The 19,890-nt window shown below is 39.5% G+C and overlaps 1 protein-coding gene and 1 long non-coding RNA gene across 11 annotated transcripts in view; one reads left to right on the forward strand and one right to left on the reverse strand.

The window, feature by feature from the left end:
* IL15 (interleukin 15) overlaps nt 1–19,890 on the forward strand; it is a 146,153-nt gene that overhangs the window by 75,685 nt on the left and 50,578 nt on the right. For 2 of the 10 annotated variants that reach the window (XM_081076992.1, XM_081077000.1), the window contains exon 1: nt 7,296–7,650. The exons of 3 other annotated variants lie outside the window; for them this stretch is intronic. The gene's annotated coding sequence lies outside the window, so the exon portion shown is untranslated. Of the gene's footprint in view, nt 1–6,973; nt 7,651–19,890 lie in introns of those variants that run through there. 5 more of the 10 variants (XM_081076994.1, XM_081076993.1, XM_081076999.1 and 2 more) reach the window with 5 other exon arrangements.
* Nucleotides 3,324–7,246, reverse strand: LOC308509222. The gene is made up of 3 exons (XR_013995146.1): nt 6,968–7,246; nt 6,491–6,704; nt 3,324–4,207 (listed from the first exon to the last, which is right to left on the reverse strand). It is a non-coding gene; the product is annotated as an uncharacterized lncRNA (long non-coding RNA).

The raw sequence follows: 19,890 nt of genomic DNA on the forward strand, positions 1-19,890 counted from the left end.
AGTAATGTGCCTTTAATAGCACTTTGCATGTGTGTTTTCTGGCATACAAGTTCTGTAAGAGATTAATTGATGTTCTATTGCAAAATGGTTCTTAGACCAATAAATTTGAGAAATAAGTCAAACGATATAAAATGGAATTTTTCAATTGCAGGATTCTCTGGAACTTTTAGTATGTTGGTAGACATTTTTGACTTTAAAGAGGGAAAAACAGTTTATATGTTGATGAAACCCAATTATATCATTTTTTCCTTTCATAATTAATACTTTTCTGTGTCCTGTCCAAGAAATCATTACCTACCTCAAGACTGCAAAGATGTTCTCCTATGCTTTCTTCTAGAAGGTTTAGATTTTTAGCTTTTACAAATATTCTGAAACATTTCTGTTAATTTTTATGAGTAATACGATTTTGGAATTGAAAATATTTTTTTCAACTAAAAAACCCAGTTGTTCCTTTATCATTTGTTGAAAAGATTATCTTGTCACTCCCTTGGCACAGTTGCCAAAAACAGTTGGCCATGTATCTGGATTTTTTCTGAACTCTTTTTTCTGTTCCATTGATTTTTGTGTGCATTTTTATGCCATTATCATATTGCTCAGGCCTTTTATAGCTTCATATTAAGTCTTGATTCATGGTAATATGTATAGATCCTCCAACATTGTTCTATTTCAAAAGTCTCTCCTCTTTTAGGTCCTCTGTATTTGCATATCAAGTTTAGAAGCAACTCATCAAGTTGTACCTGCTGGAAAGCCTGCTGGAGCTGTGTTGAATATATAGATATGCTTGCGGGGGAGACATCTTAACGTTGAATCTTCCAATTCATAAATATAGTATCTCTCCAAACATTTAGATGAAGGGTTGAGAAACATTTTCTGTAAAGGGCAATGTAGTAAATATTGTAAGCTTTCCTAAATAATATGGTTTCTGTTGCAATTTCTCAACTGCAAAATCAGCCATACCCAGATAAACAAATGGGCGTGGCTGTATTCTAAAAACAAAACTGGCCAAAAGCTGCAGGCCATAGTTTGTCAACCCTTGATTTAGATCATCTTCAGTTTCTTGTAGCAATATTTTGTAGTTTTCAGAGTACATGTTGTTAAATTTATGCTTAGGTATTTTATGTTGGATACTTTTGTAAATTATATTAATTTTTTAAAATTTCTAATTATTCTTGCTGTATACAAAATATAATTTATTTTTATATATTTATCTTGTATCCTATAACCCTGCTCAATTCACTTATAGTTCTAGAAATATTTCTGGTAGGTTCCTCAGGAGCCTATTATTTACAAATAAAGACAGTTTACCTTTTTCTTCCATTCTTTATGACATTTTTCTTTTTCTACTGTCTAAAATATCCAGTACCAGTTGAATAGGAGTGACGAGAGCAGACATCTTTCCTTGTAGCTGATTTTAAGGGTAAAACATTTATCTTTCACTATAAAGTAAAATATTAACTGTAGATTTTTTTTTTTTTGAACTTGTCCTTTATCAGGTTGAGAAGGTTACCTTCCATTTCTAGTTTGCTGAGAGGTTTCATCATGGCTGAACATTTAATTTTGTCAAATACTTTTCCTCCTTCATTCAGTTAATACTGAGCACTACGTTGATTGGCTTTCAAATGTTAAAGCAGCTTTGCATTCATTACATGGATAGTCTTCATTTGTTTCTGACGTATACATTTTCTGATGTATACATTTGTTTCTGATGTATATATCCTTTTTATACATTAGTTTAAATTAATATTTGGTTAAGAGTTTTTGTGCTATGTTCAGAAAAAAACTATTCTGCTGTAGATTTTTTATGTAATACCTTTGTTGGTTTAGACAGAGTAAAGTAATTCTGGTCTCATAAAATAAGTTGGCAAGTGATTTCTTCCTCCTATATTTTTTAAAGCATTTGTGTAAGATTGTATTATTTTTCCTTAATTGTTTAATACAATTTGCCGATGAATCCATTTGGGTCTAGATTTTCTTTGTGGGAAGGATTTTAATTATGAATTAAATTTCTTTAACAGATATACATTAATTTAAACATTCTATTTTTGTGTGTGTGTGTGTGTGTGTGTGTGTGTGTGTGTGTCAGTCTTTGTAATGTCTGGCTTTCAAGGAATTTGTCCCTTTCTTTTAAGTTGTCAAATTATTGCCATTAAATTGTTCTTAATATTCTTTATTTTCCTTTTATGTCTGTAATGTATGTAGTGATGTCTCTTCTTTCAGTGTTAATATTGGTAATTTTGTGTTTTACCTCTTTTTTCTTGATCAATTTTGCTAGAGATTTACAAATTTTATTGATCTTTTCAAAGACATAACTTGTTTTCATTGATTTTCTCTTCCATTTTAGCTTTTATCTATTGTTGCCTTCCTCCTCTGTGTGTGTATTTCCTCTTTTTTCCTAGTTTCTTAAGATGAAAGCTTATTCTAGTGATTTTAACCTTTTTTATTTGTAATACAAATATTGATAACTATACGTGTTTCTCTAAGAACTATATTTGCTGTATCCCTTAAATTTTGATATATTTTGTTTTTATTATCATTCAGTTCAAAGTATTGCATGATTTCCTCTATGATGTCTTCTTTGATCCATGGTTAACTTAGAAGCTTGTTGTTTTATTTGGAAAATTGTCAGAACATACTTTGGGAAACTGTTAAATACTATTCTTGTTTAAATCTAGGACATAAGGCATGCTTGGAATACAAAGCATGGGTAGTCTCAGGAATGGATTAATAAAACACTTTCATATTATATATGTGTGTATATATATATTAGATATAGAGTTATATACACTATCGTATTATAAATCTAAGTAAGGTAATTAGAACTAGATTTTAATCGGTAAGTTCAGCCATAAAAGACTGTTCAGAATAGTATTGTCAGCACATTACATCATCTCTTGGTTTTATTTAACCCCTTCTCTCCCTACTATATGACAAAAACATTTAAGATTCCATATACTTTTAAATATATTAAGAAATAGGTGATGGAAGGAGATTTGACTTTGGGTTATGAACACACAATGCAATATACAGATGATGTACAAGGTCTGACAATTAAGTTTGTAAACTTGTTGCAACGATGTTGCTAACCTTTTTTGATATCAGAGGGATTATTCATTATGAATTTGTACCAACTGGACAAACAGTTAACCAAGTTTACTGTTCCTAAGTGCTAAAAATGCTGCGTGAAAAAGTTACATGACCTGAACTTTTCACCAACAATTCATGGCTCTTGTATCACGACAATGTACCAGCTCACATGGCACTGTCTGTGAGGGAGTTTTTAGCAGGTAAACAAATAACTGTATGGGAAAACCCTCCCTACTCACCTGATCTGGTCCCCAATGGCTTCTTTTTTTACCTGAAGATAGAGGAAATATTGAGAGACATTTTGATGACATTCAGGATCTCAATGGTAATACAATAGTTCTGATGGCAATTCCAGAAAGAGTTCTAAAATTGCTTTGAAGGATGGACTAGGCACTGGTGTCGGTGCTTAGCTTCCCAAGGGGAGTACTTTGAAGGTGACTGTAGTGATATTCAGCAATGAGCTATGTAGCACTTTTTCTAGGATGAGTTCGCGATTGTAATTGTCAAACCTCCTATTATAGAATTGTACATTCGGAAACTGTAATTTTATTAGCCAGTGTTACCCCTATAAATTTAACTTAAAAATAAAAAGGAAATATTTATTATTTAATTGTCTTTATTTCCAGCTTGAAACTAGGTGTCCTTTCCCCTGGTTTCCCGTGGGATCACTTACACTTCAGTTCAAACAGAATCATCCATCTCTAATAGGAACCAGCCAGAATCTGTCAGCTACTAGCTCTGCTGTTTTTAACTCTGCCAGCCTTTTGTCAGTCACTTTATTCAAATAATCTATGTTTATAGTGGGGCTGTAACACCCACTGCAGTTTTATTATGGAAACACAATGAGGTCAGGAAACATAAATTCAAAGGAACTGATTAGTTTCCTTCCTGATGGTGGCTAAAGTTACTCTGGGGCAAACAAAATCAGGCTGAGAGGCAACGGCTTTTTCCTCATGGACTTTTTGTTTTAGAAGCGGTAGTGGGTGGTTGTCAATTTAGTGGCAGCAGAGGGTAGGTGATATATGCTCAAGTCAGACCACCTGCGTTCAAATCCTTGCTGGGCCACTCAATTGCATGTGACCTGAGACACGTCGTGTAGTTTCTCTGGACCTGGTTTCTCCCTCTGTAAAATGGAGATAATAACAGTTTATATCTCATAACATTGCTGACGGTTTATTGAGTTAATAATATGTGTACATAGCGAGCACCTGCGGACCCACCGTAGCAACTACAGAAGTATTAACTCGTACTGCTACAACTATGAAAAAGCAGCACTTGAAAACTTAAGCAATCTTCAAGACAAAGAGTATTTATTCCTCTATTGTCAGGACCACCAAAAAATCAGAGGTGGGGAGCAACCTTGAGGTAAGGCTACTTCTCACTTACACTTTAACCAATATGTGGCATTCTGGGCCATGTTTTTCAAAGCCCAGAAGACCAACTTGTTCTTGGCCTCTGGTTTGTTGTTAGAAGAACCATAAATAAGATCATATTTATGGACTTTGAACACTAAGTCAGATGAGCTAACTTTTAACTTCTTCCGCGTAGTCTCAAAAGCTTTTATTAGTAATGTATTTGAAAGACAACTGCCCAATTGCCAAACATTATATTTGGAATGAAAACTCAAATATTAAAATTTTATTATACTACAATTTTATTGTTAATTCTTTCAATTCAAAGAAATATCATGGTCACTTCTGTGAGTTCATTTTTACTTCTTTCTGCATTGTAATTTCGTTAGTCATCTGAAGGCAGATTTCAATGATTTCATCAATCTTTTAACTTGCACAGTGGAATTCACTTGTTCCTTGGTGTAATTTTCAATATCTTACCAAACAGCCTGCTGCAACTGAAATACAAGTTGTATATATTAGACTTTTCTGGTCGTGTGCAGTGCAACAAAAACAAATTATTCAGAAAACCCAATTTCCTTGAATTTCAAGCACTTAAATAACTAACTCAAAAATACTTTTTTTTCTGTAATTAAGAAAACAAATTTGACCTGTATATTTGACAGGCAAGTAGTAGGGCAAAGTGTATCTTATGGATGTAATCGTTTTCCAATTCACTTAATGGTAGTTTATCTTCCCAGTCTGACGAAATGATTTCTGTATCATCAGTTCATCTTGTTCCAGAGCTCACATGTATTAGAAGCTTGATCAATATTTACTGACCAAGTTTATTATTTTATGTACACAGATTGTACTGTGATGCTCAGCTTGATGAAGAAAATCCCCATCAGTTTCACAGTGTAGTGAAACCTCTCCAACAGCTGAGAACACTCTGGGTGGCCACATATGTTATTAGTGTGCTGTCAGCCATTGGTTCCCCTCCGCCCGGGACAGCTGACAAGATTCTGGAGCCCACAGGCTAGTGATCCCCAGCTAAGAGCAGATCTCCCTCGTTCTCCTGGACAGCCCAAGTGCAGCAGGATCTTGGATGGGATGATGTGTTCTCTGGCTCTGCTGGTTGGCGCTGAGTGGCCAATGAGGTGCCTTAGCGTCTGGACAGCCACTCCTGCCACGAGCTGCAGAGCACACACAGCGCTGAAGGTTTGGGAGGAGTACACTTTGCAGGAACCCAAGAAGCTCGGCAGCAGTCCAAATTGAGGCTGGGGACATAGATCTACTCCTCCATCCCTAATCTCTGTATTCACATAGACACATCCTTTTTGTAGCTGCTGTAAGGTTTGCAACTGACTCCAACCCAGCTGCAGGCCTGATCTCACAACGTATGCTCATTCTGCACAACAGAGCTTCAACATACTGCTGTGAAAAAGGCTAATTTGAAATCATGGGCATGATCACAAGAAAATTCAACATTACATTGTCTTGGACAGAAAAGGATGATTGCTTCATTTCTTTAAATGTAATTTCCACCTATGGTAAAATTTTGAATGGTCGTAAAAAACGCTTTTTACATTTTTTATATCTCACCTATTTTGTTGACAGTGACTATCTGGAGCTCAACTTTTTCACAAAAATGTGAAATGATTTTATGTGGAACTTTATGCACATTTAGCATTTAAATCACTTCTAATATTTTTCTATTTCATTTTTAACATATATGTGATGCAAAGAGGATGTAGCTAATGTTTTACTAAGCTCCAAGGAGCCTTATCATGTTTTTCTATGACATAATTGAAAAATTCGGGGAAGCACCTTCCCTGAGTGATTTTCGGTGATTCACCTGTGTGCAAGGTTTTTCAAAGTGCTTTCCAAACCGGCAGGAGGCCTTTTCTGCTGATTCTGTGTGGCATGCAGATCAGTCAGCCTCAAAGACACCATCCCTTCCTTCAACTATAAAATAGTACATTAAATGGGACCAGGTGTAATGTTTACACCTGGCTATGCCCTAGATCAGCAGACAGGCTTATTCCTTCAAGTTCACCCTCCGTGCCAATTACCTTGGACAAAGTAGTTACCCAGGTGACTTTTTCCAACGTTTTCTCTATTAAGACTTCAGAGCCTTGTTTCTCACAGCCAGCGCGACGAGCCAAGGGACTGGTCTGGATGAAGTAGCCGCCCATCGTGATCCAACACATTTTTCCCTTTCCTCTGGGCGACTTGGACGTGCTCGGTGCTGGGGTCTCCAGGCTTCATGGGGGAAGCTTCCCGCATCTGTCCAGCCGTGAAAGTGAGGGTGGGCACCGAGCCATCCCTCTGCAGGTGCCCAAGGGCGTACAGGTCCAGGCCGTGGGCCGCCACTCCCCAACCACCTCCTGTTGGTTGCCCCTGGGCTTGGCAATGGTGGAAACCTGCCAGGCGTCCCAGTCGAGGGGGCGGAGAGCCGCGACACCTGGGGTAGTCGTTCAGGAGCCACTGCCGTCTCGCCCTTCCCCCCAGCCTCAACACGGCTGTTTATCTTCGCCTCTGTTACTCACTATTTTCTCTTTCACTTTTCTTTTCGCGGGGGTTGGTACTCCGTGGGTTCACGCGCCCCGGGGAACCCCAGCTGACTCGCGAGCTGCCGTGGTAGCCCAATAGTGAAGCGATCCTGGTGGCCGCCCCCGCCCGCTGCACTGCCCGCGGCCCCCCACTCTGCAGCTGGGACTTGATGGAGGTACAGAGCTGTTTCTCCACTCTGGGAGGGGAGGTGGTGGTGGCTGAAAGCGCGATAGAGTTCTCCCCTGAGGCCTCCGCCTTGGGCCCCCTCCAGCCCCAACTGGACCCACCCGTCTCCGCCCCCCGCTGCTCCGAGCCAGCTGCTCCGCCCTCTTATGGGGAACACTTGACCGTGGCTTCAGTTTTTGCTTGCGCTTAGTGCAGAGGTATTTCCCCCCCCCCCCCCCACTTCTGACCCTTTATTTCAATCGTGGGCTCTCCTTACCATCCTCGGCTTCCAGAGGAAGGCAGATTGCTCGTCCACTTGCAGGTCCCGCGGGTTCTCCAGGGCTCTTCCCTTTTTGCGTGTTGTGTGCTGCGGGCGAGATTCCCGCGCGGGCTGGCTGAGAGCAGGGACGTGCGCCTGGCTATCCCCACCAAGCTTCGGGTTTGGAGAAGACGAGGTCTGGCAGCTCAGAGAGCTGAGTTCCACATCTAAACAGGCTCAGAAAGTTCAAGAAAGGTACCGCAACTCCTTGCTTCTTCCCTGCCCCCTCCCAGACTCCCTACCTGCCAGTGCAAATGTGTGTGTGAGCTAGCTGGTGAACGGACCAACGTCTCTACCTTTGCAAAATCAAATTACCTTCCTCTTCTTTGATCAGGACACTTGCCTTCGTAGGGAGAGGAATTTGCAGGAATGGTCACTGTAATTCTATGCACTTAAGATTTTGTTAACTTCAACATAGGTGTCGGGGGTGCCCAAACAAAAATGTATAGACGTTTTAAGAGATGGTCAACGTTGCTCAAGCAGTAGCTCACGGTAATCAGAAATGTCTGGACACTGATGGGACCCACCTCTCGTAATTGCAGAAGTCAAACGTGACTTGTATTCATCTGTTGTTATCAGTATATATTACGATTTTAATAGTTTTTTCCTTTCTTAAAATGTGTATACATTTTTTGGGCACCCTCTGTATAAAGCGACCTTATTCTTAAAAGATGCTTATCACAGATTCTTAAATAAGTGGAGTCAGAAGTACTGAAACTGGAAGTGAAGTGGTTGTCACTAGCTGTTTTCCATTGTTTTTTAAAGCTACTTTCTAATGTTATAGCACTGGTAATGGCAGCCACCTGTGACTGATAGAATCTGCATCTTGTCAGTGTGCCTAAGGAGACTTTATTGACTGGATTGGACAAGCAGATCAGATCTGGATGCTGACAGCATCCTGCTGTGCAGAGGTTGCAAGGTGAACTGTCCTGCCTTGTATCAAGGCACAATATAGATTAAAATGTATACTCCTGTCCTTTTATTAAAAAGCAGTGTGGTGGGCATGGTGGAGGGAGACGGTACAAAGAAAGATCATAAAGATTTATAAAGGAAATTGGCCACTTTAGATGTAAAAAGTGATGAAAATTGTAAAATTTTACTTCATAAAGTCTCAAAGTTCTGAAGGTTTATGATTGGGTTTTACTATCATACCACATTTTTCCCTCTGTTTTCTCAAAGTTTTAGTCACACTCAGAATGACCTTTCCTGCAGTACCATCTGCTCTGTGACAGAGTGACAGAGAGGGGTTTAGGTGGCCACTGGTCAGGAACCTCTGCTAGGCAGAGGGATTCCATACTATTGGACTCACTGCTCTCTGCTGCTTTGGAGTGGAAACTCCAGAAATTGATTTGAAGCTATAGTTCTGGAATTTGGAATTTTCCTGCAGATTTCTGTTGGGTTTCAGAAAAACGATTTGATGCTTTTTATTTTAATCGATGACATTAATATATATATATATGTCAACAGCTTGTGTCACAAGACATAATGTTTGTCAACGAGAAGCATGTTTATAAACTTCTTTGGAGGATGGGGAAAAATAGTGGTTTAAAGTTTATTGAAATAGAGTTTGATGATTGAAAGATTTTAAACCCTAGAAAGTGCTCCATCTCAGGTTTGCTGGCTCTCAGCAGACGTCAGAAAGGCTGTGAAGGAAGCCCTGAAATTTGTGTATCAGTGGATTTTTCTAAGGAAAATATCCATAATTCTAATCAGCATTTTAAATTGGTCTTGGACCCCTAACAATTTTTGAAACATTTTGAAGCATAGAAGACTGTCCTTTTCTTCAGATCCTTTTCTTCCTATCCTTACTGTTAAGTTTCATTCATTATGCAGTATTCTTTTGAGGGTTAGTTAATGATAATACAGAAAGTACTGTCTTTAGGACCACAACTTGAATTATGGGAAATAATACGAATCCTACCCAATTTGTTGAGTTCTTATTATTTACCAGAGATTGTTGCAGGGAGGTGTGTATTTTTTAAAATTGTCATAATAAATGTATATGATGGCAGAGACTGTATTTTATAGCTGAGGAAATGAAAGCATAGAGTAATTATGTACCTTTCCCAAAGTTACAGCTAGAAAGTGATAGAGCTGGAATTTGAACCCAGACAGATTTAAGGTCACTGGTCTATATGAATTATGATACTATTTTCATAGAAATACTTCCCACAATTTGACAGTGACTATCAACCACCATTTCATTTTGATGCAGAGTTTTATGATAGACCGTTGGTTTTAAAGTGATTGATGTTGCTAATTATATATTTACAGATTACCTTTATGATCAAATAATATTTACACGAGTGTCTATATGTGTTTGACTCTTTGGAATTTGTTTTATGGGTCTAGAATGAAAACAGTGGCCTAATTTGTATCAGTTTTTGATGACACAGCTTGACAGTAGGCAAATGTGGACTGATATGTATTTCTGTACCTTTCGATCTACCTGTCTAGTCATCCACCCTAGGAGAAGCCTGGGATTTACCGGGTGATCAGGGCAGAAGACTTTTCCATTATATCACAGCTGAGGTGGTGTAGTATCACGTTGGTGCAAAAGGAATTATGGTTTAAAAGGTTAAAAATACTTGCAAAAACCACAATTACTTTTGCACCAACCTAATAATTATTTGGGAAGTCTCCCTTCAGAAGGCTTCATGGCATGAAGGTTGGCAAGAAGCCAGCTGTTTTCTTTGGTTCAATATTGACTCTTGGATTTATTTACCCAGCGATTACAGACAACTGCATGAGGCTGTTGAGAGTGAACGTTGTTTAATTGCTTGCTGCTACCCCATTTCATGGATTGGATGGAAAATTTCCATAAGAGAGTTGAGAGAACATTTGGGATTTTAGCTGGTACTGGAATGTGTTCTCTACTATTTAATGGTGAATTTTACTAATTAACTATTAGAACTCTATAACTATTAGATTTATTGCTATTGATTATTTTGCTTTATGTCAAGGAATGGTATCCTTTAAAAAAAACAAAAACAGTTATTCAGTGCTGGAATCAGAAATAGGAAATAAGAGGCTCTTTGATATCAGTTTAATTCGACAATATAGTTTGTATACATTTTATATCAGGAGGCAGGGTATTTGTATGAATATATTTTCCAATCTTTTATACCACTTCGCATCTACTAGTGTCTTGTCATCATTTTTAGAAGGGCGGAAGACTGTGTAGACCACGTAGAAATGGGCAAAAAACTCTGAATGCCTACTAGCTGATGATGTTCTAATGAGACATAGTTGTTTCTTCTCCAAATGTTAAGGTTCCTCCAAGTGCCGACAGGATGGAGAGAAGATCAGGAGAGTGACAGAAAGTATTTTGTCAGATAAAGGAATTGAAAGTGAAAATGATCCTAGGAGAGGAGACCATAATGGTAGTAAGGCTGGTGGGAAGGGGAAGCTGTACTTATGACAGTGACACGAGAGGAACCAGTGACACATTCAGTGATCCCCTGTATCATATCATTCTCCTCACCGGGCAGGTGGACATTTGAGAAACAAAGCATCGCTTGCACACTGTTAGCTCCTGCCCTCTAAGATTTTCAAATAATTATTCTCTAATTGCACATCTTACAGTTAGCAATTTTACAATATGCTTTTCCAATTTCTTTGCTCTCCTTACTCCTCAGCAACAATAAGTACATGCATTTAACTTTAATTTCTTGAATACTTTTACTATTAAAAACTATTGTTTATGTTACTTTAAATGAGTATGCAATTAACCAAAATAACTCATTAACTTTTGATAAGTCATTATTAGGCATAAAACTAATCTACATTGGAAATGTATGTCATAGATGTATGGGTAGAGTTGGTATCAATGCTTTCATTAAAGAAGGTTTTTCTAACATCAGTTTTTCAAGTTGCCCCTTTATTTGGCACCCCCTAGAGGCAAGGCACAGTGTAAGATTCTGAATGGGGAGAAATATGCCTTTTTGTTTTTTCCCTGTAAGATGGAAGAAGGTTAATTATGAAAGGGGAAGAGGGAAAGGAGAACTTGCTAGAAATCTGCTTGCCTCAGGCACATTTCAGGCATATCACTCATAAAAAGGGGTTCCTATAAAAATAGTGGATCTGGAAATTGTTTCTTTAGAATTCTCTGTGCCCATACAGACCTTGAAAGTCCTGGGCCTCCCCAGGGGTGCCTTCACTTTGAAGATCTCTGATCTAGTTGGGCCTTATCACCCACTCACTTCCTTTGGTTTCCGGATTCCCCTGACTCCTTGTGCTTAAAACGAAGTGTCGGGAGGGGTGGGGACCCGTCAAAAACAGAGTCTGGCTGCTATAGAGGCTTCCATTTTGAGGAGAAATCGGTTCCACCAGGCTTGGGGGCCTGGACAGCCTTTGTAGGCACGCTGCTATTCCCTGTCACTTTTCCCGCATCCTGCTCAAAACACCCACCTTCCATAACCGCTCCCCACTTCTACTGCTCAGGCAGCATGATTTTCTCCCTGATATGAATTTATTTATCTCTGTAAGTCCATCTTATTATGTGTTTGTCTCTACAGTTATGTTTTGAATGACGGTATGTCCTGTTGTTGACCTGTATTGACTTCAACAGGAGTCCGTCAGATGATTCAACAGCTTGACAGCTAAGCAAAGCAATGTAAAACAGGTAGAAAATATAAGTTATATAGCAAAAAGTATTTTAGAATACTGCAATAAAAGCACTAGTTTAAGAAAATTAGTCTGGGGTAGGATTTATTGAAGGAAAAAACAAATTGGAGATAAGGAAATGAGCCACAAATTCCTGGCAGTCTCTCAGGTAGATAGTCTCATTTCTAATCCTTGCTCAGGAGCATAGCCTCTAGTCATTCTCTCTCTCTGTGTGTGTCTCTTCCATCACTATGCAGCCACGCTATAATTTTTCCCATAAAAAAATAAAATAAAAGCCAACTCTCTCGATCTCATGTTTCTCTCCAGCCACCACCTGGTTTTTCTGTCCCTGTTTTATGGAAACTTTCCAAGTCACCTCTGTTCTCTGTCTCCAATTTCTCTCTTTTCATTCTCTCTTGAACCAGTTAGGCTGTCATCCCCACTGTTCCGCTAAAAATGTACTTGTTAGAAGTACCAAGAACCCCCACATTAAACGCAGTGGGTAGCGCTTAGTTCTCCTCCTGAGTGCCAGACCTGAAGAGTTCTTGATTAGATTTGCAGGCTACTCACCTCTCCTCATTTCCTTTTACCTCACCAGCACCTATTTGTCTCCTTTCCTGGTTCTTTATTTCCCTAACCTTTTATGTAGGAGTTCGAGGGCCCAGTCCTTAGGCCATTTCTCTGCCTCTTCTCACTCCCTTAGTGATCTCATTCAGTCTCTCGGCTCTTAATGCCTTTGTAGACAAATGATTCCTAAATTTATATCTCTGATCATGGCCTCTCTCTGAACTCCAGAAACAGTCTTTACAACTTCCCTGGTTGGATGTCTAGTCCTTATTGGATTCCTGACTTAACCCCCCAAACTGGTTCTTCCACTGACTTCCTTATTTCACTTGATGGCAGTTCCATTCTTTTCATTGCATAGATAATCAATCGATGTTGGAGTTGTTCTTTACTTCTCTTTTTCTCACACCTCACATTAATCTGCCACTAACTCATGTAGCTGTGCCTTCAAACTACATCCCACATCTGACCTTCTCACCACGTTCACTGCTGTCAGCTGAATTCAAGCCTCTACAATGTCTCATGGTATTATTGCAAGAGTTGGTCTCCCTGCTGCTACACTTAACCCCGTGCTCCTTCTCAACACAACAAGGGAGCCAGAATGTTTCAGTTACCTGTTTTCAGTCCCCTGCCCTGCGAGCATTAAAAAAACAAACCAACCCACAAAACAAAATAAGACAGCACTCGAGAACCCAGTGGCTCAAACAACAACACAACAACAAAAACCAATACTGTTTTACTTGTCGTGATTCTGCCACCTGGACTACTTTCAGCTGGCCGGTTCCCCTTAGGCTGCTGGGGATGAACTTTCCAAAAAGGTTTCTTCATTCATATGTCTGGCACCTCAGTGGAGCTGGCTGGAAAGTTATGGGCTCCTCCTCTGAGTCTTTCTTCTTTTACTATGAGAGATAGCTCTTGTTAGCAGTTGAGAAGGCTGCTTCTTGCTCCTAGAGAGTTAGAGATCTTTTGTGTTCTCCCTTTTGTTTAACTAGTGGTACTTTTTTTAGTACAATTTTCTTATCAACCTTGGGGGCTTCTTCTACATTTTATCGAGGCTTAGTCCCTTAGAAACAGACATACCTGCAAAACTCATATGACAGGCTCCTCTTTACTTTGGCTACAAGTCAGAATACTGTAGGAAAAGCCCTTGGGGTTTTCAGAAGCACTTTTGTCTTGCTGACTGAATCTATGAAGTGTTATGTTAAATCTTTCCCAGGACTTTCTTGAGGGATTTCCAGCCACACGCTTGGTTTGATCTTTCACCTGAGAGCATATGGTACTAAAAGACTCTGTATTTGATCTTTGCCCTAAGAAATTCTGCTCGAACACTTCAATTCGTCTTTTTCTTCCTGTGATTAATCCAAGGCAGTTAAATGACGCCAATTTAGAAATCTTCTTAGCCAAGTCCCCACATTCATTAGATACAGTTTCTTTCTTCCACATTATTGCAGGCAGCAGTGCTCCCCAAATCTTGCTCCTGCAGAACACAAGTTCTCCTCTCTTGAGCCCCCAATATAATGTCCTCAGTGCCTTCACTAACAATATCCTGGTCATTCTTCAGCTCTCTCCCACCTGCCTGGTCTCCTATCAATTTCAATGTCAGTTATTAATGGCTGTGTAATAAACTTCCCTAAAATTTACCGGTGTAAAATAAGAATCATTTTATTTAGTCCAGGTTCCGAGTTTAGAAATTCGGACAGAAAACAGTGTCATGACTTGTCCCCACTTCATTGTCTGTGGTCTCAGCTGGTATGACTCCAAAGTTCAATGACTGAGATTACTGAAGACATTGGGTAATAGTATAGTATATGGGCCACAGTTCTGGCTGTTGGCTGTGTTCCTTCTTTCTTCTCCACTCGGCCTTTCCACAAGCCTACGTCAGGCTTTCTCACAGTGTGATGGTCTCCCCGTTGTCAGACTCTTTACTTGGTATCCAGCTTCTAAAAAAGAGAAAGTGGAAGCTTCTAATGCTCTTAAGGCCTGCATATGGAATTCCCAGACTGTTTCATTTGTCTTATTCTACTGGGAAAAGCAAGTCAGAAGACCGTCCCAGATTCCAGAGGGGAGGACATTGACCCCACCTTTTGATGGGCAGTGTGTCATACTTATTTGGAAGGAAGGTGTTGATGGAAGGTCGCTATCTTTTGGAGACCTATGGCACATTATGATCCTGTTAGAACAGTAATTAGATCATGGGACTCCTCTGTTCAAAACACCACTGCCTTCTCACTGTATTTCATTAAAAGCCCAATTGCATTACAATGGTGAGGCCCTAAGGGATTTGTACCTCTATTAACTCATCTGCGACTTTTCCCTTAGCTCACCAATTCAGTTACGTTGACCACCTTTCTGTTCATCAACCATCCTGCTATGTTCTTATGTAAGGGTCTTTGAACTTGCCATTTCCCCTGCCTAGAATGCTGTTTTCTCAGATATGACTCACTCCCTTACTCCTTTAGGGCTTGGCTCAAATATCTGCTTTGCAGTGAAGCTTTCCCTATACTTCAAATTGTGCTCCCACCAGCACTCTGCTTAAACTCTTCTCCCTGCACCTATAACTGTCTGACATACTACCAGCTTTATAGTACCCTATCCAGTCAGTTGTGCTTGGAATTCAGATTTTTGGAAGGTAATTGTCATGGACTTACTTGTTCTCCCCCCACCCCCAAATGCATATGTTGAAGGCCTGATCCCTAGTGGGATTGTGAAGAAAGAGCTTTCAGGAGGTAATTAAGGTTAAAGGAGGCTATATGGGTGGGTCTCTAATCTGATAAGCCCATTGCCATTATTAGAAGAGGAAAAGATACCAAAATTAGGCATGCACTGAGGAAAGGTATGTACAGACATAGTGAGAAGGTGGCCGTCTGTAAGCCAAGAAGAGAGAACTCACCAGAAACCAACGCTTCCATCACCTTGATCTTGGACTTCTGGCCTCCCAAACTGTGAGAAAATAAGTTTCTGTTGTTTAAGCCCCTCAGCCTGTGGTATTCTGTTATGGCATTCTTAACAGAGAAGACTAATGTAGTGCTATAACCATGTAACAACCCAGCTGATTTACATACCTCCTCAGAAGTGAAATAAATAGTCTTATGTATGGTTAACCAGTTAATTAAACAAAAACTTTCAGTTTTTAGAGACTTTGTGATTTAAAATTTTCAGATAAGGGATTATGGACCGATGTATGTTTTATTCCATCATTTGTTTATTGATTCATGCTTCTCTCTATTTGAACATGAGCTACAGGAGAGCATGCTATTTTGTTCATTGCTATATTCCCATCATCTGTTAGCACCTGGCATATGGTAGTCTCTAATAAATATTTACAGAGTGGATGTTACAGAGGAGGGTATGTTAAAAGTAATGGGGAATAGAAAGAAGGGCTATTTCAAGGAAGGTTTAATTTATTTATACTTTTATTTATTCATTGGATTTACTTATTTCCTTTAGCAAGAAATAATTTTGCATGCTTAGTATGGGCCAGACACTTTCCTAAGCGCTTCACTGATTTTGTGGGAGGGGTGAAGTGCAGGAAGAGCCCAAATGACTTTGAGATTTTAATTTTGGGATGCAGGAAAAATGAAAGTTTCAGGAACAGATATGGGTTACAGCTAAGATTGGGGGCCGGGCAGGGAAATGGATGAACTTGATTTTGCAAAGATCAAGATTGAGATAAAATTGGAACATACAGCTGAATATGTCCTATACTTCATTAGAAGTACTGAACTGAAACTTGGGTCAGCTCTTTGTACAAGAGATTTTGGTTTGTGAGTTAATAGTAAAGAAATATTGATTGAAACAGCTGTCAGGATATTTCCCCAGGAGGCAAATGCATGTATAAAGGTTTGAGGTCACATAAGAAAACCAGAGAGACTGTTTGGTTACTGAGCTGGGCTCTGTGAAAGAAGCTGTTCAGGGAATATCTTCAAGCAAAGGGTGGCCTGTTTCCAGGTCTTCAAAAGAGAATGTTAGACTTTTTACACCTTCCAGCTCATGCTTGCCTGTCATACTCAGCTACTCTCATGATGGATTTTTATATCTTCCATATGCCTATTCTTACATACCCATCTTTTCTTGTTTTTCAATTTCAGTATAACTGATATCAAATATTATATCAGTTTCAGGTTCAACATAATGACTCAATATGTGTATAAATGGCAAAATGATCACCGCAATAAGTTTAGTTAGTATTCATCACCAAACATGATTTCTAAATTGTTTTTCTTGTAGTGAGAACTTTTAAGGTTTACTGTCTTCACCCACTTTCAAACACACAATACAGTATTATTGTAAATTATATTGTCACCATGCTGTATATTATATCCCCATGACTTATTTATTTTATAATTGGAAGTTTGTTCCTTGGAACCCCTTCACCCATTTCACCCACCTCTACCCCCTGCCTATGGCAACTACCAATATGTTCTCTGTATCTATTAGCTCATTTTAATTTTTTTTTTTAACATAGCCCTCTTTAAAGAATCACTTCCTTATAAAGTTCTCCTGGCAAAACCCCAACCTTACCCCCTCTCTGGCCCTCTGGAAATACTGACCGCATCCTTCTTTTGGGCTGTCTCTCGATAGATACTTTTTAATAGTACCTGCAGTATTTTACCATATTGACTTGTGTTTACATTGCCTCTCGGGTAAATGATAAATGCGGTGTAAGGATGACAAGAGTTGTGATGGAGGGGTTGGGGTTGGGAAGGCTGTAGTTTGGGAAACACTGCGTCCTTGTGTGCCTCGCACCTTGCCCAGCACACAGTGGGCCTTTCATAGGCCCTTTTTGTCATCAGTAACTCTCACATATTGCAGAGGGGGTCACGTCATACAAGGTTCTGAGATGAGGAGTTTGACTGGAAGTACATCATCAGTAACCACATAGCTTTTGGAAAACTACTCCCAGCATATTCAGAAACAGAATTTCCTGAGGGCCTAATTTGGGTGAGGCTGCAGATAGAATCCTTCCATTCATGATTAAGAGACACTTATGAGCCTTTTAGATTAGCATGAGCTTTTTAGAACTGAAGAAGAAGTAGGACTGTTTAAAATTTGGGGCCAGTTCTTTATTATTGAAGGCATAATTTTATAAACTGCAAAATAAGTTCTTCAGTAAATGAAAGAAAATAGAAACAAGGCACACACCCTATTCTCTAAATTCCTTCAAATAGAAATCCTTTCATTTTCTAAATTCTATTTACCAAGTATTTTTTGGGGGGGGGGGGAAACACTTCAATAGTACAACAAAATGAAAGAAATTTTATAAAAATAGCCATCTACCTAATTTAATTTAATAATATTTAATTTAATTAGTACCTCTTCTAAGAATTCAACAGAACAAATATACACTCCTAACAACATTACTTTGTCACTTTAAAATTTTCAGTAACCCCAAATATCACATTGAAAAATCTAGTTTATATCTTTAGACTCTACCGCAGTAAACAAGATTGTAGTTCTCATTCTTTTGTGAAGGTCCTCTAAAACTTCAGACATGTGGCCTTGACCTTTCTTCATTCAAGGCACATTACTCTCAGCTTCCGCAGTTTATAAAGCGTTGGCTCCTAGGGTATGGTTTTCGATCCAGGTAGGCTAACAACAGACCAGACGCTCTCCTAAAGAAGAGCAGATTGCAGAGCCTATAATGTTGCATTCTGGATTCAACAATTCCATGACTCTCTGCTCTCCCAATACCTTGTTCCTCAGGGATCCTTCTCAGTCTCTTGCTCTAGGTACCCTTCTGTCTGGTGGTGTCAGCAAGTACTTGCATCTAAGGTATGACCTTATGCAACTGTGTTGTCAATTTTTCAGGTACTGTGTGCCCCGCCATCCAGGCGCAGACAGCAAATACCAGTCAAGGTTGATGTGCAGTGAAGCAGTCTTCTCCCAGTCCTACCTTTCAGGGAAAATGGGGGAGGGGACAGGATGCAACAACTAGAACCCCCTTCTCATTCTCCACTTCTGGTCTGGACTCCGTCCAGCTCTGGGCTGCCAAACTGAGATACAATTCCCTTCTCTCTATCTTGGGATTGTCACAGACTTGGTATCAGTTGTCATTCCACAACCCACCTTATTTCTCTGGACCTTACAGGATGGATTTCCAAAGAGGGAGCCAGCTGCCCTAGCTGGTTCTTCATCTAACTAGGAACTGCCTGAGGTTAATTGCTTTCCCTCTGCCCAACTGACTCATGCAAAAATCAGTAGCTATGTAAATATATGATGATATTTGCTGTTATTATTATCAAGCCATTTTGGGCAAAGATTCCAAAGATCTGAGTGTAAAAACAAGACTGTTATGGCTCAGTCGCAGTGAGAAGGAGATTGTGAAACTTCCATCTTCCCATTTCTCCCAGGCAGAAAAATGATAACTAGGCTGCAGTGAGTTAGGATGAAACAGAGTTGTTTCAGAGCAGTTGTGGGTGGCATTTTAACTTCAGTTGTTCTGTCCCTGGAAGTTGCTAAATGGAGATTAGTGGAGTGAAGTAAATTGCACTGTAGCAGCATTTTGCTGGTGATGCTGGTACAGTTAGATCTAAGGCATGAAATTAGAACAATTTAAAATCTACTAATACAGCCTTTCAGTTATTGTCAATACATATGGGGTTGTAAGGCTCCTTCCCCAGCATATTGTAAACTCAGAGATTAGGGATAAGGAGACCTCTTTTGAAACTGAAGCTAATATGGAGAGGCAGCACAATGCAGGGCCCATAACCTGTGCTGCCTGCTTCACTGAACTACTAGTGAAGAATTAAACTGGGAACCCAAGACACGTGGTCAACCCCTATTTTACCTCTCTGGGTAAAATTGCACAATACATTTAGTTTCTCTGCACTTTTGTTCTCTTCTGGAAAATTAGGATGATTAGACTAGAGGAATTCCCTCGGGTATCACATCCAATGGTTCTGAGGCTTCACACAAGTTGGATGAATTTGATCATATGCTGATAAGCAAACTGTGACCTTCATAGATGTCTCCTCAGGCACTGGAAGGGACTTCAGACATGGTCCAACCTACCTTCCTTATTTTAAAGATAAAGAAACTGGGGCTAAGAGATGTGAAGTACCTTGCTAAGGTCACATAGCTGTGTAAAGACAGAACCAGGGCCAGGGCCCAAGTCTCAAGGCTTCCAGTCCACTCCATCATTTTGGTAAGATTAGGGAGGCTCCTGGTTTCATCAAAGAGCTTTCAATCTCAATGTTACATGAACTACAATTTTGGAAATTGTAACGTGCTCATGATGAATAGGATGGACCAATGGTAAGACAAGAC

The sequence above is a fragment of the Rhinolophus hipposideros genome, assembly GCF_964194185.1.
Source record: "Rhinolophus hipposideros genome assembly, chromosome: 16".
Classification (NCBI taxonomy): Eukaryota; Metazoa; Chordata; class Mammalia; order Chiroptera; family Rhinolophidae; genus Rhinolophus; species Rhinolophus hipposideros.